Genomic DNA, 23565 nt, shown 5'->3' on the forward strand with positions numbered 1-23565 from the left:
TTGTAATTTATTGGCCATGAGATCTTGGACTGTGTTTTCCAAGCGGGTAATGCGGTCCTGTGTTTCGGTGTTCTCAATAAATTGCGGCATGGGTGCCTGCGGTGCTGCTGCCTGCGGTTGTGGTACCTGCGGCATTGGCGCCTGCTGTGGCGTCTCTAGTGCAGTTTGCCTGTCGATAGTGCTAGTATTTAGCTCCTGTGGGTACGGAGGGTGTACCTCTTCCTTGTCCTCCTCCATCGGACATGCCTGTTGTGTCAATGGAGGTAATGTGTTCTTCGGGTTGGCTGCGACGCCTAATTGCTCTTTTAATTTCCTATTTTCTGACTTTAGTTTCTCGATCTCTGCTTTAAGTTGTTTGTAAGCCAACGCTTCGGGGGAGGAGGCAGCTACATCTGCCCAGCTCACCTTGCCGTCGTTGCGCTGGTCCTTGTAATGGGGTCCTGTTGTTTTCTCAGCTGGACGACTGCCGGTGGGGTGCGACGCCTTGTCGCTAGTGCCACGTCCTTTGCTTGATGACCGGGAGCCGCGTGGTCCTGAGTTGCTGCTGTTGGACTGGGCCCGTTGGGTCAGTCGGTCCCCGCTGTTAGATGTGCCTCTGCGGCTGGACCGGTCCCGAAACTTGGCCCTGGACTGGTGACTGTCTTGACCTGTCTTGGATTTGGCTGGTTGTGATGTTCGGTACTTGAACTTGCATTGATTCGACCCCATGGGATGTGGGCCTTCGCACACTGTGCACTTGGGTTGGCAGTCATGGGCTTCTTGAATGTCGTCCTGGCCACACTGCGGACATCGTGACTGCGCAGGGCAAGGGCAGACATCCGCCCGGTGTCCAAGTTTCCCGCACAGCAAACAGGCTGGTGTTGTTTTCTTGTACAGGCGCACGGGAAGCGCCTCTCCGTAGTAAAAGATGTGAAAAGGGACCTTTCTTCCTTCGAAAGTGACGGCCGCTTTGTTGGAGGAACCTAGTTTTCTCACGCTCACCACTGGTGCGTCCGGGGAGCGAAGCGCTTCCGTGATGTCTTCGTTGGAAACCCTAGGGTCCACCTGTATTACTCCTTTACATGTGTCGTCAGAAGGCCGGAGGTAGGAGTACACTGCGTGTGCTGTGTCCCCTAGTTTAAGTTCCTGAATTGCGAGGATCTTTCTGATTATTTCGGCATCTCGTACGCCGACGACGATGATGTTTTGTTCCCAAATGGGCCAAACGCTGAGCGCTGCTGATGTGTTATTAATGCCTGCTGCCATGTGCAAGGAGCTTCCGAGAGTGTTGCTTCCCCTGAATTTGCTGAGATCCAGCGTTCCTCTAGGTTTGATTATGATGACTGCATCTTGCTTGTCGAGACGCGGCTGCGGAGGAGGCTTCCAACGCTTGACTTGCGTGCGTGGCGTCTCCTGCAGCGGCGTATCAGCTGCGGCGGTGAAGTGGCCATCTGGCGTTCGTCCTTTCTGCCGTGCCGAGCGGTTGTTACGGGCTGATGCGCGTTCCCACTCTTCTATCTTGCGTTGGATGTTGGCTTCTGTTACTTTGTCGAAAACTGGCGTTTTCGCCTGCGGAATGGTGACGATACGCATTCCATCCGGGTCGTACCCCGTCAAGGTTGTCATGATTTGCGGCAGAGTTTGCCCGCGGAGCCGCGGCGGGCAGCTGACTCGAGGCCTATCTGTTAGGCTTAGCTACTCGCTCGATCCGCTTGAACTTGAAATCCTCGTTGAAAATGGTCCCACCTGAGAAACGGTGGTCTCCTCGTTGTTCTGAAGTGCCCGGGAACAAGTCCTGCTGCTTTTGAAGCGCTTTGGAAATCCTTGTCCGGGAAAGGAGCATAAATTCGGCGGAGCCGATGTAACACACGGCCGTCCTTCCCGACTGCTCGCAGCGCCCTCTCGACATTCACGACGCTTTAACCCGTCGTTTGTCGGCTCCATAATAAAGTTCATACATACATACATACATACATACATACATACATACATACATACATACATACATACATACATACATACATACATACATACATACATACATACATACATACATACATACATACATACATACATACGTACGTACGTACGTACATACATACATACGTACGTACGTACATACATACATACATACATACATACATACATACATACATACATACATACATACATACATACATACATACATACATACATACATACATACATATATACATACATACATACATACATACATACATACATACATACATACATACATACATACATGCTGCAGGCAGTCCCACTCCGAGAACAAGGCTCGCATTCTCTAAAGCAGCAATAGATTTGCAACTGCTTACCTTTTTTGAACAGCCTCGTTATGACTAGCTACCGTCACGTCAATCAGCGTTCTTAAGTTTCTAACATCTTTTGTCGGCTTCAGTGGTTGGTTGGTTCGGTTGGTTTGTGGGGTTTAACGTCCCAAAGCAAGTCGGGATATGAGAGACGTCGTAGTGGAGGACTCCGGAAATTTCGACTACTTGGGGTTCTTTAACGTCCACTGACATCGCACAGTACGAGGCGCTTTGCTTTTCGCCCCCATCGAAAAGCAGCCGCCGAGGCCAGGATTCGATCCCGCCTCTTTGGGAACAGTAGTCGAGCGCCGTACGCACTGCGCCACCCCGGCGGGGTGGCTTCAGTGGTGTAGATAAAACTGATTGATTTATAGGAAGGGAAAGGTTCGGTAACTGTCTCACCTGTTTTTCTGTGGACACCTCAACTGCGCCGTAAGGGAAGGGAGGGAGGTGGGAGTGAAAGTGGGAAGAGAGAAAGAGGAGCCGTAGTGGAGGGCTACGGAGTAATTTCGACCACCTGGGGATGGATGGATGGATGGAAAAACTTTATTTTCGTCAGAGAGCATGTATGGATGGTTCCGTGTTAGATGGCCATCAACCCATGGCTGACGGCAACCTGGGTGGCCCACTCCACGGCCCTGGTCTGGACGACCGGGTCTGAGCTGGCCAACACGGCCTCCCACTGCTCGAGGGAAGGATCACGCATAATGTCCGCCGGTGGCGGTGCTATGCTACAGCTCCATAATATGTGGTCATAGGTTGCCAATTCCTGACACCATTTGCACTCCGGCTGAATGTCCGGGTAGATTTTGCTCAACACGTATGGGTTTAAGAAACATCTAGTCTGCAATCGTCGCCAGACGCATTCCTGCGCCTTCACCAATTGCTTGTCCGGGGGTGGGTAAATCCTCCGCTCAAGTTTGAAATGATTAGTAATGTCATGAAAGGATACCAGCCCATCTCTCGTGGACCTTCCCGGAACGTCCGGCTCACCTACTCGGCTGACGAAACCTCGAGCATTCATGTGAGCCGTCTCGTTCCCAGGATTCCCAGAGTGTGCTGGTACCCAGACAATTTCCGCCTCCGTAGTCCCTCGCCCCGTGGCCCGATTCAGCAATCGCGCCGCTGTGACAGATATTCTGCCCCTCGCCAAATTTCGGATGGCTGTTTTGGAATCGCTGAAGATCAAGTCAGCATTACTACTAGTAATAGCTAGTGCTATCGCCGCTTCCTCTGCAGTTTCTGGGGAGCGGGTTTTGACTGATCCGGAGGCGATCAAGCGTCCCCGCCCGTCCACCACCGCAATTGCAAATGCGTCCTTGTCCCTATACTCGGCGACATCTACATAGACTGCCCCGTTGTACTTCCCGTACTTAACATGTAAAGCTTTGGCTCTTGCCTTCCTGCGGTCCTCGTGATGTATTGGATGCATGTTCTTGGGCAAAGGTTTTATGTACAAGCCGTTGTGCATTTCCCGCCTAATCTGAATTTTAGTGTCACCAGCTGGAGCATCAACTCCAATGCCGATCCTTTCCAATATGTCCCTTCCTGCTTTTGTTTTTGAAAGCCTACCGAGCTGCATCACCAAGTGCGCCTCCCGTAGTTCTTCTAGGGTGTTGTGCACCCCTAATCCCAGCAGCCTTTCGGTAGACGCATTGTGAGGCAACCCAAGGGCCGCTTTATATGCCTGCCTAATCATAGCCTCCACCTTGCCTTTTTCCGTCGCGTCCAACTTCAAATAAGGCGTCGCATACACTATTCTACTGAGCACAAACGCCTGCACCAGCATACACAAGTCATTTTCCTTAACACCTCTCTTACGATTAGCTATTCTCCTGACTAGCCTCACGGTAGCATTGACCGTATTTTTAAGCCTTTTCAAGGACTCGCTATTTTTCCTGTTAGTCTGCAGATACATACCCAGGATCCTGATCATTTGAACCTCAGCGACCGGTACGCCCCCCACTTTGACCTCTAAAGGCGGTGGCGGCACATAGTGTCTCGCATGTATCCCTCTTGGCTTGTCCCTCAGCACAAAAAGCTCGGACTTGGGCTGAGAGCACGAGAGTCCTGCTTCCCCTGCTAGCTCCTCAACAATATCCACCGCGTGCTGTAGAGTTTCTTGCAAATGTGCGTCACTGCCTCTTGTTACCCAAAGAGTAATGTCATCCGCATAAAATGTATGTTTAAGTCCCGATATCCCTTGCAGCCTGGGTGGTATCTTGATCAATGCGAGATTAAATAGGAACGGCGATAATACCGACCCTTGCGGTGTCCCTCTGCCCCCCAATGGGAAGGGATCCGATTTCATTTCTCCGACTATAATCTCCGCAGTCCTACCCTCCAGAAACGATCTGATGTACCGGAAGGTTCTACCCCCCGGTCTTATGTCCGATAGGTTCCTCAATATTGCCTCATGGGTAACATTGTCAAAGGCCTTAGTTAGGTCGAGCCCCAAGATAGCCTTGGTGCCCGTGCCGTACCCAGGATCAACAACGTCTTTTTTTAGTTGTATCATGACGTCCTGCGTTGATAAATTAGCCCTGAAACCAATCATTGTTTCAGGTATCAACTCCTTGTCCTCTACATAACCCTGAAGCCTGTTCAGGACCACATGCTCCATCAATTTGGCTAAACACGACGTTAGCGAGATGGGACGCAGATTCTCAATGCAGAGCTTCTTCCCTGCTTTAGGAATAAATGCAATCCTAGCATGCTTCCACTCTGGCGGAATCTCCCCGGCCACCCAAAATTTATTCATCAAATTCGTGAGTGCCCCTACTGACTTGAAATCCAGGTTCCTCAGCATCTTATTAGTAACCCCGTCCGGACCCGCTGCTGACGTGGTACGAAGCTGACCCATTGCAAACTCCACCTCCGCCACCGTAAAGTCTGCATCTAATTCAAGGTTTTCCTCTCCCGAGTAATCCGGCAAGCAACCGCCCGCCTCTGCGTTTATGTAACGTCTTCGGAGTTCATGTATAAACTCCCCAGTCGTGCCTTGATACCGATGCACTAACCTAGCCATTTGCCCCTTCTGCGCAGATTTGGTTGCCGTCGGGTCTAAAAGGTGCCTCAACAACTGCCATGTTTTTTTGCATCCGAATTGCCCATTCATCCGGTCACAAATCTGCCCCCACTGTTTGCACTGCAACTCCAATGTGTACGTTTCGATTTCTCGTTCTAACTTGGCCATCTTTCTACGGAGCACACCATTATGCCTTTGTTTCTTCCACCTCCGAAGGAGACTCGCATGTGCTTCCCACATGTGTAACAATCTGGAATCAGCCGTAGAGCCCTCCTCCTCCGCTGGAACCTCTTTTGTGGTACTCTTCACGGCCTGCTTGAGTGCCTCAACCCAGGCTCCTAAGTCCTCGATTTCCCCGGTCACTGTATCATTCCTGACTTCCCGAAATCGGTCCCAGTCCGTCACTCGAGTTCCTTTCACCTTGTCTTTGTGCTTAGCAGCACTAAATATTGTGGAAAGGATATAGTGATCACTTCCCAGTGGCTGTCCCGTGTTTACCCACTTTGCATCCCTGATACCATTCACAAATGTGAGGTCTGGAGAGGTGTCTATGCTCACGCTGTTGCCTATCCTTGTATGATCTAGCGGGTTGTTCAAGATCGTCCATCGCAGGTCCTGGCCAACCTGCCAAAGTTTATTTCCCTTCGGGCTGGCTCGGATGTAGCCCCACTCCGGATGAGGCGCATTGAAATCCCCCACCACGATGAGTTGAGACCTAGCCGCTAGCCGTTGCGTCTTTATCAGGAGGTCTGGCAAGCCCACCCCCTTATCTTTTGGAGAAGAGTATACATTAAGAGCAAAGAGTCTCTTATCGCCTTTTCTTTTGGGTAAAATCTCCAGCAGGACGTAGTCCTCCCTGCTGCTATCTATGGTATGCTGAATCACTGTGGTGTTACGATGGACTAGCATGGCCGTAAAGACGCTCGATACGCCCCCTCGATCAATTTCTGGTGGTGTAAATGTCTTAAATCCCGGTAATTTAACCGAGCCGCTAGCCTCCTGCAAAGCTATAATGTCCGGCTTACTATTTAGATTTTGTATGTGCAACTGCAGGTTCCCCCGCTTGCGACGGAAGCCCCTGCAGTTCCACTGCCAAACCTCAATTTGCTGGCGAGGGGCCATGGTGAGGCACTAGGTTCACTAACATCGGCTCCTGGCCGACTACGGGAGGCAATCTAGCCTCTAGCATAGCATTTAGGTGTTTAAACATACCCATTACTTGGGTCTGGAAACCCTTTAAGTCATTGGATCTTTAACGTGCGCTGACATCGCACAACGCACGGACGCCTCTTCGTTTCGCCTCCATCTAAGCACGGAAACCAGCACAGAGAAAGAGAGAGAGAGAGTGTGTGGTATGTGCGTGTATGTGTGCCTGCGTGCTTGTGTGTGTGAGTGTGTGCTGCGTGTGTGTGTTTGGTTGGTTTGGTTTGGTTTGTGGGGTTTAACGTCCCAAAGCGACTCACGCTATGAGAGACGCCGTTGTGGAGGGCTCCGGAAATTTCGTCCACCTGTGGTTCTTTACCGTGCACGGACATCGCACAGTACACGAGCGCCTTGCCTTTCGCCTCCATCGAAAAGCGGCCCCCGGAATCGCTCCCGCATCCTTGGGCAAAACATGAGAGGCAAGCCCATGAAATATATACATATATACATATACATGATCAAGATAATGTCATCCACATATCGACATTATCATAGATTCGCATTATATATAGAAAAAAAGACAGACACTAATTATTACATCACTTCCTCGTGGTTGACAGTAAAGTTCTTCCAGCAAGCTCACCAAATTTGCAGTTCAAAGTGTGAAACCACCTCCTGTTCCAAAGTGTTCCAATCAAAGAAACGAAAACCTGAATGCATTATTCAGGCAAAAATATTCCTGGATTGTGATTGATGAATCTGTCGAGTTTTTCTGGAATTGGGAAATGTAATGTAAGTGTGATAATTTACTTTTATCTTAGTTATACAGAATGAGACACAAAACTTTTAGACGTTGTAGGATAGCAAGACTGGTTAGTGTATCAAGAACGATTTCGGACAGCATCTGCTTCGACGAACTAGTGCGCCTATATCGACTGCATTTCCAGACTTTCAATAGAAAAAGATTGCGACAGTAATTTATAACCAAATGAACTACGTATATTTGAATAACCATGCACAATTTGTGATTAGAGTCGGATTGAGGTTTTAGAATTGTGTAGTGCTTTACAAGTTTAATTGTGAATTGAGGCATAACTCAAATTATTTGGAATTTTCATGAATAAGTACTGTTTTGTAATATATTGTATTCTGAATTTTTGTTAGATTTTGTTTTAACTGATGTTAAATTGACGTGAGTTTGCACTGTAATTTACTCAGGGACAACTGCTGCAATGTGTGAGCTCTCAGACACTCTTCAAGCTGTCCTAAAACAGCTTTTTTGCTTGAGGGCTTTCAACCTCGTGTTGAAAATAAACTGAAATGAACTGAATTGAATTCACTGCAGATTAAACAGACGGCCTTTCACTCGACAGCTTCAAGCGTAGATATTTGGCTTTAGGGGATTAGAAACTACTTAACGTTCGCATATTCAAAGGTCTGTCGTATTATCGTCACATAAGCAATACAATTGTCTTCCTTGGTAGAGTAGCATAGGGCCCGTTTAGTGAACATCAGCTTTCGCTCTGCTTTGCTTGCCACGTGTTCTATATGAGCCGTTCATCCCAAATCTGACGCCACAACAATGCCCGACTAGTTATGCTCAGTTGCAGTGTTGAGGATGATACTGCCACAACCATACGAAAAACAAACCTTAGATTTTTTTTTTTTTTTTATTGACATTGTGACTGTTTTGGTCAGGTTGACGGTCATTTGCCAGGTTGTGCACAACTGGGACATTGAATTAAAGTCAATATGAACAACAATTTGATATTCGCGGTTTGTGCTTTCCTGTATAGGATGCGGGCGTCTAGGAATAATCGAATCTTGTATTTCACCTGACATGTTATGTCGTTTACAAACAGAATCAACATGATAGATTCTAAAACGGAGCCCTGCGGTACACCCGAAAGCACTGGCAGAGTTTGCCTAGTGTGAGCACGCACTGAACACACTGGTGGCGGTCAGATAACAACAGCTGCTCCACTGAACAGTTAGCCCATTCCCCAAACATTAAGAGAAGTTAATTATAAGTCTAGAACTGAGAATGCATACTGACATACATGCTGTCCAGTTAACGTTTTAGTAGCAGTTGGCGTTGGTACCTATGAAGAATATTGTTTACTTCAATGAACTCCGTAATTTATTTTAAAATTATACGTTAAAGAGTTTACAGCGATCGCATGCCAGATAAATCGGTCTATAATTTGTCTGGGAAGAGGGATCACCTAATTTGTACACTGGCAGAATTTTTCATTCCTCTGGGAGGCATTGTTAAAAGATTGATTTTAGTAAAGTACGCATAAATATTTGCTTATGGCTTCAGGGCAACCTTTTAGAAAGCAATTGGGCATTCCGTATAGACCACTACTCTTTTTTTTCTTATATATTTAAAATAATTAAAAATATTTCTGCTTCGGTTGTAAATAGCGCGGCAAACGGATCGTACTGCTCCTTGTTTTCCCTCCAAAAGTATATGTGGTGCCGTTATCAGGCGTTAAGACGGGCTGGAAGGACACGTTAAACACTTCCGCTGGTTTCTTCTCCTTGGTCGGTGATAACGATTTTGAGAAGTCATCTTGTGTCTGGTTTATTGCCAGTATATAGCGATGATTTAGTAATAGATTATACAGAATACCAGAATACATAGAGCATAGGACATTTTCTGCGCATACAACATGTGCCATGAATGTTGTACAGCCAGTGTTGCATACTCATTTCATATACTCTGTCGTATACTCTGTGACATACATATCGTATAGTCGATTCCAATACCTCGTGGCAACGCGTACATCGACCAAACCTGCCGATGTAGCAATATAATGTGTGGAGCACAGAAATGATATTTCGTGTTCATCGTCGCGAAGCCTGCCAGTGGATCACCGCAAATGAGACAGCAATCGAAAATGGTTCCTTGTTTTAAACACATGACCATTCTGAGAGATGCCATAATAAACTTACATGCGAATAGGTGAAGCAGCCCTGATCGAGAAGCTCAAGGGTTAATGTGTAAGCAGAGTCTCCGTTTCGTTTTTTAGAAAAGGTATAGCATTCATCTCTGTTTTTTCCTTATTTTATCTTTGAATTTATTGGCACTGTTTACGTGCCGTCATTTCAAATATTGGCTTTTTTATTTTTAAATCTATTTCGGTCTGGTTTTCCCTCTCTTTTATATCCAAATTTTTCGCACTAAGACCTCCAGTATCTTGAAGAAAACAAGCTGTCCGGCTAGTTAGTTTTCCATAGATTTTGCATAAGACGCACCAGCGCCTGTGCGTCTTACATGTTCCTCCCCCTATCGAAAAAAAAATGACAAAACAATAATACAAGAAATGAACCAGTTGTAAATTGGGACCTTGTCGTGTGTCGCAATTTGTTGTTTGTAGTAGTCTGTTCTTTGTTGCAATTTTGTCGCAGAATGTTGTTAGTCGTAGTGTGCTGTTTGTCGCAGTGTGCTGTTTGTAGTAGTGCGTAGCCTGTCGTAATTTGTTGCTTGTATCCTCTACAGCCATCCATTGTACGGCTACGCTCTGCAAAAACTCCACTATCTTGCTCCTATCATTCGCCTTTAGTCTACATATCCATATCATCAGCATTGTTCGGATCATTCTTAGCTTTCTTTTTTTTTTTGCCGTGTTAACAGCTGGCGTTCGCTTTCGCTCGACCATTTGCATCATCTCCGTTCTTTCATATGTTTCACTCGTTTTTCACTGTCCGCAGAATGTGTCACCGGAAATAGCCACCCAAAAATGACACATGTCATAGTACGAAGGTGTGTGTCGTCTCATCCTAATATATCATCGTTGGTAGGGTAAGGCTAAATGATATGGCGTAATACTCAGTTAATGCTGTAACGTGTGTAGTCATGCCTACGTAAGTGATGTCATATGTGGGGAGGCACAAAACATAAAGTTTGAAAATTATTTTTATATAGCGTCATGTGAACCTTGCAACTTCATTCTAATAGTGTGAAGCCATAAACAAGTCACTATAAGAAGTTTGGTTTTGTTTGGTTTTCTGGGGTTTACCGTCCCAAAGCGACTCAGGCTATGAGAGACGCCGTAGTAGAGGACTCTGGAAATTTCTACCACCTGGTTTTCTTTAACATGCACAGACATCGCACAGCACACGGGCTCTTGTCTTTTCTACTGCGTCGAAAAGCGGCCGCTGAGGCCGGAATTCGATCCCGCATCTTTATAAGCAGTAGTCCAGCGCCGTAACAACTGTGCTACACCGGAAGGGTTCACAGTAAGAAGTGATCATATTTTAAGACAACTTTAAAGCGATAACGCCACACCGAAGTCACTTGACAAGGAAATGTCACATGATTCAGGATTACTTTTAAAAAGTTATTACACCACACCGGAGTAACGTGATTCCTAATGGCGTGATGCTAGAGTCACGACTGCATTACTGAAACGATGACGTCACACCGCAGTCACGTGATTAGATGCCAGGCAAAAAGTAAGGGCGTCGAACATAAGATGTTAATATCGGATGATTTAGTATCGCCAGCAGTTGATTAGACGATAACCTTTACTGAAGCTGGCTTCAGCTTCATAGAACTGTTTAAAAATTGTATGCCCATAAACGCTCTCATTTTGGTTTTTATAATATGGCCCCGCCCAAACGGGCAGGGCCTCACAAAAATTCACTGATTAGCTCACCGTCCCTCTCCACGGTAATCTTTAGTAAAAGGCGAAAGATTATTTCGTATATTGAAGAGGAACCAGAGCGTTCGATGCCTTAATGACGGCAACGTCCGACGACGTCCTTCAAACGAGACACCCATTTAAGGCCAGTTGCTCTCTACTCTCAAGGCAAGATTGTCTCCCTAAAAGTGGCCGGAAGGCATGGGAAGCTTGCTAATGGGCAGACAGTGTTCGACGTATGCTGACTGTTAATTTATATACAGTGATCTTACGTGGCAAAAGCAGCGGCTCGAAATTTACCAGCACGGAACGTTGCCATAGTCTCGGCAGCCGCCGCAATAGTGCTGTGCGGTGGAGAAGCCGATAGCGCAGAGTGCATTCTCAATTGTCCGGCTGGAATCTTTCAGATGCAAACAACTTTCCGATAGGTGAGCCGAGCTTCAAGCACAATAGCCCGACAGTGACGTGGAATCTGCGCGAATCCATGTCGGCTGTGTATAGCGGTACAACATGCTTCGCTGTCACAAGCCCCTTGAACCACGTTTCAAAGCTGATCCAATCTGCTACAACAAGAGAGCAGGAATGACTGTTTGCGTTATGTAGAGGAGGTAAATCTCCTATTTTCTTTCTAAAAAGAATTGTTAATTTTCAACATCTACGTTCTCACATATTTGTTCATATAGAGGCCAACCAATATTTATGACCAGTCTGGACAATATGAAATTCAGGCGTTGTTTTTATATAGCGCATGAGCTTTCAGAGAAGTCAAAAACTGCCAGTTATCTATACAATGAACCCAAATGTAGAACCGCTCGACGTTACGATGGCGTGTGGTCAAACGTGTTACGATGGCGTGTGGCTCCTAGGAGGAAGTGGAAGCTGAGGAGGAAAGGCAGGGAGGTTAACCGGTAAAGGAACTGGTTTGCTAGGTACCCTGCATTGGGGAAGAGGGATAAGTGGGTATAAAAGTTGTGGGTGAGAGAGGGATGGGTGATGACAGTACAGTCACATCACATCACGTCACAGTCATATCACGTAACATAAAAAATCATAACCTTTCGATCAGTCCTGTGCTTTTCATAAAGCGGAGCAGTGCGTGGGAGGCCTTCACCACATACGATCACCGTGGCCAGAGACCTAGGATCTTAATTTCAGTTAGTGGGCGTCCATCTAGACGCTCCAGCGCACGGCATAAACAATGTCTTTCCGCGCTGTATATGGGGCACTCACAAAGAATGTGGCCTATAGTCTCGTCGTATCCGCAGTTTGTTCATGCAGGGCTATTTGCCATACCTATCACAAAAGAATAAGAGTTTTGTAGTAGCAAAGGCGCTGGAATTCAACTCTACTAGGAGATAAGTTCTGAACACAAATATTTAGTAATGGTTGCCCCATTCATTTGGAAGAATTTTAGGCGCATTTAAATTTCCGGCACTGAATATTAGGCGGGGTTGAACTCCGTTTAAACCGATTAAGACGTGCGACAGCATTGTTTAGAATCATGATGTTTCTTGGCGATTTATCACCGAGAGCCTGGTTAGGAAAGTGCTAAAAGGATTTTGTAAAAATTCTGAAGTGGTTAAGATTTCCGACTACTGTGCCGTACTACTCAAGCTTCAACCGGAACAACGGTGGCTCTATTTCGATGGAGGCGAAACGGACAGGAGTCCATGTGCTGGGTGATGTCAGTGCTCGAATAGGCCCCAAAGTGGCCGAAATTACTCCGTAGCCGTGCTCGAAGAGTTCTCTTTTTTTCTTCCTCTTCCCCACCTAACTTCATCTCTTCCCTTACAGCGCGGTTCAGGCGTCCACAGAAAAAACGTGGGGCGGGAAATGAGGGTGGCTGCTCTGGTCCTACGGTGCTGGGACTGGTTGGTCACCGCCGCTTGCGGCGGGGGTAGCCTGCCACCGGATTTGTATCTGTTGTAGGCCGTCATTTCACCCGCCGCTGATTCGGTGGTGGACGACGTCTGTTGTGATGCGCGTCTTTCTCCCCCTCTTCTTTTTATTGCGAGGCAATACTACTTTAACTACCACCTCAGCCTGTCAAAAGGCGCAGAGGTGGCAGCCACGCATGACCTTTAGCGTGACCTGGCTGTGTGATGTCATACCATCTGTGTAAGGGTGCGTTCCAATTCTTAGACGTCTAGCAAGACTGCTTCGTAGACGTCTACAGGTTCGCGTATTGGAACGCGTCTACCTGTTTACGCCTAGCGTCACCTCGCGGCATAAAGGCTGAACTAAAAAGTTTTTATAACTATTATAACGCTGTTTTCTTTAAAGATTTACGACAATACAGGTAAAAATTACGTTTTTATCGGTTCGCCGATTTTTGCAGCAACAATATTACATGTGTAATCGCCACAATGTAGATAGACTATTAATAGGTTAACTTGTAGCAGACCGACTTCTCACGCAATGAGCATGCTCACGAATTGACGGAAGATAACGTTAGTCCGTTTTTCCTTTTTTTTATTATACTGATGCTGAAGTGTACATGCTTCTCAGATGTCTCATTCACACAGCTGTAAGAATGAAAACATGCAAAATACTGTAAACTTGAGGCGATTACGGACGAAAGGTGATAACCGGCTACAGCAAACGAAAAACTGCTGTTACACCTGTTGTCTGTAGTCACTAGACGAGGAAACCAAAGACAACTTGTTTTAATAATGTACAGGCACAAAAAAAAAAAATCAATGCGCAACAAGTCGGCATCGTCAGGGGAGTTCGTTCTTCTGAGATTAACTGAAAATCGGCGGAAGAGTTTGCCACGGCTACTACAGCAAGGTAGAAACACACACGTGCGCCGTACAGCAGCCGTCCTGACTCCCGGCGAAGTGCGACGAGTTCGTCGATAACATCAAGACTGAAGCAGACTGAAGAAACTCGTCAAGTTAAAAAAAAAGAAGACCAACAGCATCCAACGCACACTTTCCTCTTCGCGCGGTAAAAGAATCTGCAGTGCTATATATATCTCACGACCATAAAGACAGCTAAATTAGCCTCTAGCTAGCGCATACATTGACGTAACAACTGACGTTTGAAAGATCGTTCATATGCATACTCCGGCGTTCGCAAAGAGCACGACCACCGTACAGCTACTGCAACAACCGCACGCACGACTCGCTCAGCGCGAAACGCGCTCTGTCCGCCATGTTTAGACAGCAAAGTAGTCTGCATCGATGTTGACTTCGGCGAAGCCGTCTTCGCGAGACTGCTTCGCGAGAATTGGAACGCATCCCAAGATGGCGGCTGCCCGCGTAGCCGTCTAAGTAGACGTCTACGAGGGGGTATTGGAACGCACCCTAAGAGTGAGGGCTCAACTCGCGCCGTCGCCTTGCGCGTTGGCAGTTACGGCCTGACTCCGTTCCTTTCACTAGTGGCGCTGCGCGCTGCGTGACGTCATACCATCTGTGTAAGAGCGGGGCTCAACTCGCGTCGTCGCCTTGCGCGGTTGCAGTTACCGCCTGACTTCTGCTCCTCTCACCAGTGGCGCTGCGCGCTGCGTGACGTCATACCATCTATGTAAGAGCGGGCGCTCACCGTCGTCTTGCGCGGTGGCAGTTACGGCCTGACTCCGCTCCTCTCGTCAAGCCATGAGATGCAGCCTACAGTCAAAGCGCTTAGGCAGGCTGCAAAGAAGAAGCAAAAGCCAGCCACCGAGACAGAAGAAGAGCGAGAAGAACGGCTTTCCAAGCGACGATCGCAAGAAGCAGCTAGGCGGAAAAGGTGGTCAATGTCTTCGGTAGCAGAATCGACGACAGAAGCAGGAGAGGAAGGTACGAGTTTGTCCGATAGTTTGCAACGTGCATCTACTAGCAGCTCTACCAGTTCGGAGCGATGGAACGCTAGCAGATTATTATTATTATTATTATTATTATTATTACTATTATTATTATTATTATTATTATTATTATTATTATTATTATTATTATTATTATTATTATTATTATTATTATTATTATTATTATTACTGCGCCTTCCCTTACCCGTAAATCAACTTAAAAAAAAAGCTATGAGAAAGGACGACCTATCTCTCTCACTGCTCGGCGCACAACTTCTTAAAGTTGATGGCATAAAACTTATGTACAGGTGCGGATATACGTAAACGGAGCACGCTATTCTGTTGAAATGAAAGTTATAGCTTCTTCACCAAAGATAAGAAAACAGCAGCCCAAGTGAAAGAGCACTGATGTCTACTACCGATTCGCACATACCCTTACTGTCACTTTCAATTATGCTACGCGTGAAACATTTTACAGGGAACTAGCGCGCTCAGTTTACTTTTGTCCGCACCGGTATACATATATGCGCATCAGTTCGAATCTATCACAAACTATCATCTACGTTAATTAGCAGCTGAATGCTAAACGAAATGCGGAAAGGTATGATGGTCGTATGACTCCACACTGGACGCTGCTCGAGACGATTGCACTGCAACTTTGATTGCAAATCATGAGCGTTTAACAGATTTGACGTTCACGTTACAACCACGAAAACGCCGACTCCACCTTTTCTGCGACAAAGGGCAATTATGCTTCTGCGTGAAAACAATACACGCGTAGACAAGAGTCGCAATCACAACCTTCGGGCTGGAACCAGAACGTACAGAGGGGGGGTGGGGGGGGGGGGGGGGCAAAAGTTCCCAGGCCGCAGGTTTTGCTTCTGGTCAGCACGTCGTGCTCAACACGAAGAGTCGGACACGACTGAACTGAACTGACTTCGCCGCTCAAAACAAATCAAGAAGGACACGTGTAGTAGGTGAGTCACGCTTACCCGCTTAAGTTTTTTTATCAAGCAAAGGGGTGACACTACATCAGCACCATATCACTCTCCCTGCGATACACTGAATATATACTATAAAACGCATGATAGAATGTATCTGCTCATCTTAATCTGGCAAGTAATGCGCTCGCATTCATTCATTGGTGTGCAAATGTGGGATGCGTCTGTTTCAATAAAATTATTTGGAGTCAGCGCCCGTCTTGTGTTTTCTTCCAGTTTCCATGTCTTGTATGTAGCACTGATTATCGTTTTACGAAAGCATGCATCACCAACTAACCTAGCAACATGTTTTGTTAAGGTCAAGTGGATGCAGCTGGCACAGTGCCAGGTTAATTGGAAGAATATGGTAGATGCCTTCGCCCTGCGAAGGGTATAGTGAGGCTGATGATGACTACGCTACACTAATAGTTTTTTTTTGTTACTACGTACTACTAAACCGCAATGAGGTTCGAATGCACAGTCCTAGTTTCACATTCTCGTCCATGATTTGGCGTCGTCAAATAGCTATATTAAGCCATTCACATTAAATCTGCCAGTATTGAGAATGACAAAGAAATCTCACATATTCCAGGATGATTTCCAAAACGTGATGACGCCACACTGAACTGACGTTACAACGGAGTGTACCGTGATTCAGGACCATTTGTAAAACACTGATGATAGCACACTGGAGGCAACTGACAAAAACTGTGGAGTGCTTCAGGAGAACTTGATGACGCCACGCGGGAAGGGCGTGACTCAGGATTACTTGCAAGAAGGGAAAACGTTACCCCGCTGCCAAATGAAAATGTGTGAGAGGATTGAGGATTACCTAGAAAAGAGTCTCGTGATTCAAACCATAAAAAAAAGTGATACCGTCAGAGCCAAACGACACGGGGTAGTGTCAGGTAAAAAAGTATCACCAGCAAATAACGCGTACGGTTCCTTCTAATGAAGCAGGCTCCAATGTCACCAAATATTAGAAACTTTTCTGTGAATTTGTTCTAATTTTAATTTCAAATAGTTTGGCCCCGCCCAAGCGGGCAGGGCCTCTAAAGCAATTCACCGATTCGCTCATCAACCCTCCCCAAGGTAAATTTGAGGGAAAGGCGGAATGTTATGGATACCCAGAACCCATGACAGATATTAAGCTGTTAAGAACAGAGGTGGCTTTTGGCAATCCTTGGAATATTGTACGCGCAATTTAATCTTAGCCAAAAGAATACATAAAGAGTATTTATTGGTATATACATACATAATACGTATGCTGAGGAGGGATCAGAGCTTTCGATAACGCACAAACGGCAACTTCCGGTGGCGTCCTTCAAGCGGCACTCCATTTCAGGGTCGCTTGCGTTCTACTCTCATGAAGAAATTGCCAACCTGAAAAATGATCAGAAGGCATTGTGCCTGTTAATGCGAAAACAGCGCTAGCAGGAATTGTTCTGTTAATTTATTCAAGGGCACCTTATTTGTAAAAGCAGCGCTTCGAAATTAACTGCCACAGAACGTAGTATTAATCTTGGCGCCCGCCGTAGCAGCGCTGTGCGTCGCAGAAGCCGATAGCGAGGGGTGCACTCTTAATCGTGCGGCTGGAACTTATCGCGTGTCAAAAACAGCCCGATAACTGAACGAGTTGCAAGCACGATTGCATGGCCATGGCCTAGAATTCGAGTGAATTCATGTTGCCTCTAATGGAACATGCTGCAGTGTAACAAGCACCTCGAGCCGTTTCAAATTTGCGTCAGTCGACAAGATGAGAGCAGGAATAATTGGTTATATGACGTAGACGCGGACTGGAATAAGAATTGACATAAGTATTGTGTTTTTTCTTGTTTCTTTTTCAATGTGTACTTGATTATAGACGTTGGAATGCTGGCTAGTTGTTTGCTCATGATGGATTCAACAGCGCGAAGGATGAGGACGAAGATAGAGTGCTCTGTATGAATGATTTGGTTTGGTTTGTAGCATTTAATGTCCCAAAGCGTATCAAGCTATGAGAGACGCCGAAGTGAAGGCATGAAAAAATTTCAACCAGCTGGAATTTTATCAATTTCTGAATTTTAAGAACAATAAATGGTTACGAGCGTGCTTGCGAATGCTGACTTCTGGCAGTTTTTTGCTATATAAAATGCATTAGCTTTTCAAGAAGTTGAAGAACGCAAGTAAGCAACCGCTCGTCGTTGCAGTAGTGGAAATTACAGTGGAAATATGCCAACCTCGTGCTCATCCCCAAGCCAGGCAAACCCCTGCTCTCTCGAACCTCCGCCCCATTTCTCTCACGTCCTGCCTGGCAAAACTATTGGAGCATGTAATTCAGACCCGCCTTCCTCGTTACCTAGAAGAACATCACCTACTTCCAGACACGATGTATGGCTTTAGACCGCACCTTGCGGTTCTAGACATCATGCTCTTGCTCAAGCATCAGATGCTGACACACAACACGTCGGAAGCCTTTGACAATGTCCGGCACGAAGCCATTCTGCAGAACCTCCAGACCCTAGGGGTGGGACAACGAACGTGTGCACATATACGCGACTTTCTCGCGAACCGCACAGTGCAACTTGACACCGGCCCAGGAGGTCCTTCTATCATCTCTCCTGGAAGCCGCGGTACACCCCAAGGCTCAGTGCTTTCCCCACCAGTGTTCAATATTGCGCTGCTTGGCCTACCCAATCTTTTGGCAGAAATCCCCCACCTGCACCACAGCCTCTACGCCGACGACCTCACTCTGTGGATTACCCGCAGCAATGACGGCCAGATCGAGGAGACTCTGGAGACAGCCATCAATCGCGTTGGTACCTACCTGGCCACAGTCGGCCTACCCTGCTCGGCCGTCGTGTAGACGCCTCAGATCACCTCCGACATCCTTCAGTCTTCTGCAAGTATAGGGCACCCCAATACCCCGTACCGACCGAATCCGCATCCTGGACCTTCATCTACACAATAATGAAGGAAACGCCACTACTCTTCAGCGAATAGATCAATCTGTAATCCGGATCAGCCGCTTCTCAAGAGAGTCGCCTACAAGCATAAGGGCATGCACTAATCCAACCTTTTGCGCCTTGTACAAGCCTTCGTTTGTACGCGAATTGCCTACGTTGATCCTTGTCTTCGCCTCAAGCGAAAAGATCGGGAGCGACTGGATGCATAACTACGCAAGGCATACAAGACAGCCTTGGATCTACCCATGTCCACTTCCACCACCAAACTGAAGACCGTCGGGATCTCCAACACAGTCGACCAGCTGATTTAAGCGACTCTAACTTCCCAATATGAGCGCCTCTCGCTGACACATGTGGGGGGCGCAGTACTGAGCCAGATAGGAATCACCCCTTTGAGGGCGACTTCTATCTATATCGACCTCACGCCTGCGCAGAGACACAGCCTTCGTATATCTCCGCTTCCCAAACGTATTCATCCAGAATATCCTACAGAACGCAGATCCGCCCGAGCCCGGCAACTCCAGAAACGTTTTGCCGGTCGCCCCGACGTTAAATACACAGATGCCTCCAACCACCCCCTTCACCCCGCTATGGTTGCGGTTGCATTGGCACCGCACCGAAACTGGCACAACGCCTGCAGCGTCCTCAACGCCGCAACTGTTACCACCTCGGAAGAGGTTGCCATCGCGTTAGCTCTGACCGACCCCTCCACCAAAGTAGTCGTTAGCTATTCTCAAAAAGCATTTCGTAACTTAGATGCAGGTCGTATATCCCAACAGGTGCGCACTATCCTTCGATCTCTCCCTTACCGTCTACACCTCGTCTTCTCATATGGGCCCCAACCCATGAAGTGCTCAGCGGGAACGCACAGGTGCATGCTCTAGCCCGAGAAATCAGCTAGCGGGCGGAGCACCCTCCTCAGCCTGCCGCTTCCACTGACACTCCCCAAGGCACCCATTTACGCCTTGTTACGTACACGGACATCCTCCAGCGTTATTGGCTCGAACGGTGTCTATACCCCCTGCACACCGGGAACTATCCCGGCACGAGGCCGTCCATGGCGCAAAATACAAACAGGAACATTTCCGAACCCATGGCTATATAGCAAACGTTTCCCAAATGTTACTGCACCTAGCTGCAAACACTGCTCACAACCGGCCACATTCATTCACATGATGTGGACATGCACACGACACAACGCAGACAAATCAACTGTATACAGTGGATTCGTGGCAGTCCCTCTTGCGTACCACCGAGCTCGCCCAACAGCACCAGGTCATTTTGCGCGCATTGCAGGCCGCAGGGTTCCAAGGGATCCCTGCTGACCTTCTCTAAGCAGTGCAACCAGTCTTTCGGCTTGTTCCCCTATTTTGGGAGTAAATGAAGCGCTTATCATCATCATCATCATCAGCTTGCCGCTTTTATTCATTTGTTAAGGTTGAGGCGTTAGATTTTAACAATACAAGGTGATAAGTTTTAAACACCATTTTATAAAAGTGGTTGCCTCGTGAATTTGGAGAGACGTACACGGTGCCCTCAGTACGATTGCTATGCATTTGAATTTATGGCGCTGAAAACTAAATGGTGTTTAAGTGAATTTACACCTTAGTAAAAAAAGCCAGCCATAGATTAAACCGATGAATGCGTGCTAAAGCACTAGTTGGCGTTATTGGCATAGTGTTTCTTGGCTGTTTGGCTCGAAGGAACTAGGTGTGAAGTAATTAAAAGATTTCAGTAAAACAAATATATAAATTTGTTTTAGAAAAGGAAAGACGCACTGCCGTTCCTGCCACGCGCATCCGTGGGCACAAACTTCTCCCAAAGAGAGAAAATTGATACTGAAATAGAGATATTGCCGTAGGGGAGACCTGCGGAAAAATTTCGACCACCGAGGAATCTTGAACGTGTGCTGACAGTACTGCACACGTAAAAAAAAAAAGAATTGTAAATTGGTTTATCGGACACAAACGGCGCGGAATCCGACAGGAATCTGCCTTTCAGAACGATTAACTTGTTAGGCTATTCGGTGCGTGGCTCTTCATTGCCTACACACACAAAAAAAAGACAACGATAGAAAAACAGCGTGGCCTAAATCTTCTAAAAGAAGTAAAACATAACCGAAATTTCGTCAAACTACAGCTGGGATGACCTCGCAGGGGAAGCTGGCTGAAAGAAGCCTGTTAACGGGATTCTTGAAGCTGGTGTGCATTGCATTTGGGCATGAATTTGTCGGAGAGGATTCCAGGCACGGGATAGATACACCTCTCTTCAATATCTTTGACTTCGCAGAATCATGTGAACGCAGCTCTTTCTGGCACTCGTGAGACATCTAGTGACAGCAAATATGACGTACGCCAAACCACTGGTTAAGCTTTAAGATCAGCAGCAAACCATTAGTTGGGAGCGCGTGCGTAAAGGATAATTCCTTCCCATGTTGTCTAAAAAGCGTTAAAATACCTTTCTCAGACTATGAACAAGTCATCGAAATTTCTTAGGTAAAATAATTAAAAATTTATTAACATATCCCAAAACCTTTAAGTATACTCCGTGGTCAGAAACTCTCGGATAAGGGAACCGTCAGTAGCAGCGAAGAACACACTACACAGGGACGCCGCGACCTATGAGCCATTCAAATGCATTTTATTTGAGTATAAAATTTGCCGCTAAAAAAATAAAAGTGACTTGCAAATAAAATTCAAACAAAGAAATGAAGTTGCCCGCTGGTACACCGGCTAATTGGTTAATATCCCAAAGCGACTGAGGCTATGCGAGACGCCTTAGCTGAGGTGTTCAGAAATTTCGACCACCTGAGGTTCTTAAAGAACCAAGTGGCAGTGGGCGTTAAACGCGCACCGCCATCGCACAGCCCACGGGAGCCTTGCTTTTGGCCTCTATCAAAATGCGGCTCCCATGAAGTGAAAGTGTTTCATTTTAACAGTACACTTACAGTTGTCTAGGGGACAGACCAAAAAGCAGATGGATGCCTGACAAACAGGCTGCCTCCTGGTCGCGCCCATTAAGGAGCCCATGACATCCAGAGCAAAAAACACATATTGAATATAAATACAGAATCACTGTATAGTTAAGTTGTATTATTTTATACATAACGCCTCTGCGAAACATTAATACTCCATTCCTCTCAATACATTCACTGATGGTTAAAACAGTTCACCAGGAGGGACAGAAAAAGGAAATCAACAGAAAACGCGTTTCCAGTGTGAGCACTTTATTCCAAGACCAGAATTCTTTGTGCCGAACGGGTCTTCAACCACCTCCGCCGATGTCCTTTCTTTTCGTTCTCGTTTCAATGTTGAGGCCTTTTTTTCGTTAACAGACTCTCGGTGTCGTGACGAAGGCGTGATATTTCTTTCACCAACATACACGGAATGTGCTTATCGTACAAATGGCATAGATGGGCACGTGATTGTCATCGTCGACGTTTTTCTAGATGGCCGCAGGACTCGTATTGTCAACGAGTACGCGCCAGTCACGCGCAGTTTGACAAACGAGTTCTTTCGGTCCATCACGACATACTTCCTCGATAACGTGCCCCACTTTCTGCTCGGGGATTTCAATTGTGTTCTAGACACAATGCGCGACATCAGGGGGCCTGGTCACGGCGCCTCTAATTACCACACGAAGGAACTCGGAAAGCTAGTACGATCATTATGCTTAGAGGACGCGTGGGTCACTCTTCACAGAGACCATTTCGAGGCAACACGAATCAGGGGTCAGAGCGCGAGCCGAAAAGATCGAGTTTACATCCCCTGTGCCATGACACCTGACTTGCTACAGTGTTTAAACTAAGTGATCACTTCCTGTTATGGTTATTCTGCGGGCAGCCCCGGGCTGCGTATTTGGGTTTGCTCGGTACGGTGGCTCCGCAAGGGACAAAACGACAGAAGAGACGAAGAGAACGGGCTGTTCCGACTAGCATCTACCGCCCCCAGGAGCAAAGCAGCCTAGCGATTAGCGGCGCATGCTTTTTCAGTGGGCGTCTCGTTGGACGCAGCACTAGCTTGAGAGAGCCTATAATACAATTACTAATACTACTAATACTACTACTACTACTACTACAACTACTACTACTACTATTACTACTACTACTACTAAATAATAATAATACACAGTATTATTTTCTGCTAATTATTATTATTAATATTATTATTATCATTAGTAGCAGTAGTAGTATAGAGGAAGATTCGTTTCACGAAGTTGGCACTAAATTGTCTAGTTAACGGCCGAATGAACTGGCTAAATATTATCTTCACAGTTTTAATTAATAATAATAATAATGATTGGTTCACAGGAAGGGAAAGGCGCAGTATTTGTCACACTTGTGTCTGTGGACACGAAGGGATGAAGGTGTCCACAGACACGAGTGTGACAGATACTGCGCCTTTCCCTTCCTGTGAACCAATTAATATTACTATCGTTAATAATTAAAACTGGGAAGATATTTAGCCAGTTAATTTGGCCGTTACCTACAGACAATTCAGGGCCAACTTAGTGAAACGAGTCTTCATCTATACTACTACTACTACTACTACTACTACTACTACTACTACTACTACTACTTCTACTACTACTAATAATAATAATAATAGTAGTAGTAGTAGTAGTAGTAGTAGTAGTAGTAGTAGTAGTAGTAGTAGTAGTAGTAGTAGTAGTAGTAGTAGTAGTAACAGTAGTAGCAGTAGTATAGGCTTTCTCAAGCTAGT

At 46.4% G+C, this 23565-nt stretch overlaps 1 non-coding gene across 1 annotated transcript; it reads right to left on the reverse strand.

Moving 5' to 3' along the window:
* Nucleotides 1–11098: 11098 nt before the first annotated feature.
* On the reverse strand, nucleotides 11099–11218 carry LOC146195777 (U5 spliceosomal RNA). The gene has a single exon (XR_014706298.1). It is a non-coding gene; the product is annotated as a U5 spliceosomal RNA (small nuclear RNA).
* Between the last annotated feature and the right edge of the window lie 12347 nt (nucleotides 11219–23565).

This window comes from Amblyomma maculatum, chromosome 3 (assembly GCF_055883805.1).
Source record: "Amblyomma maculatum isolate TAMU_Amacu chromosome 3, ASM5588380v1, whole genome shotgun sequence".
In the NCBI taxonomy this organism is placed as follows: domain Eukaryota; kingdom Metazoa; phylum Arthropoda; class Arachnida; order Ixodida; family Ixodidae; genus Amblyomma; species Amblyomma maculatum.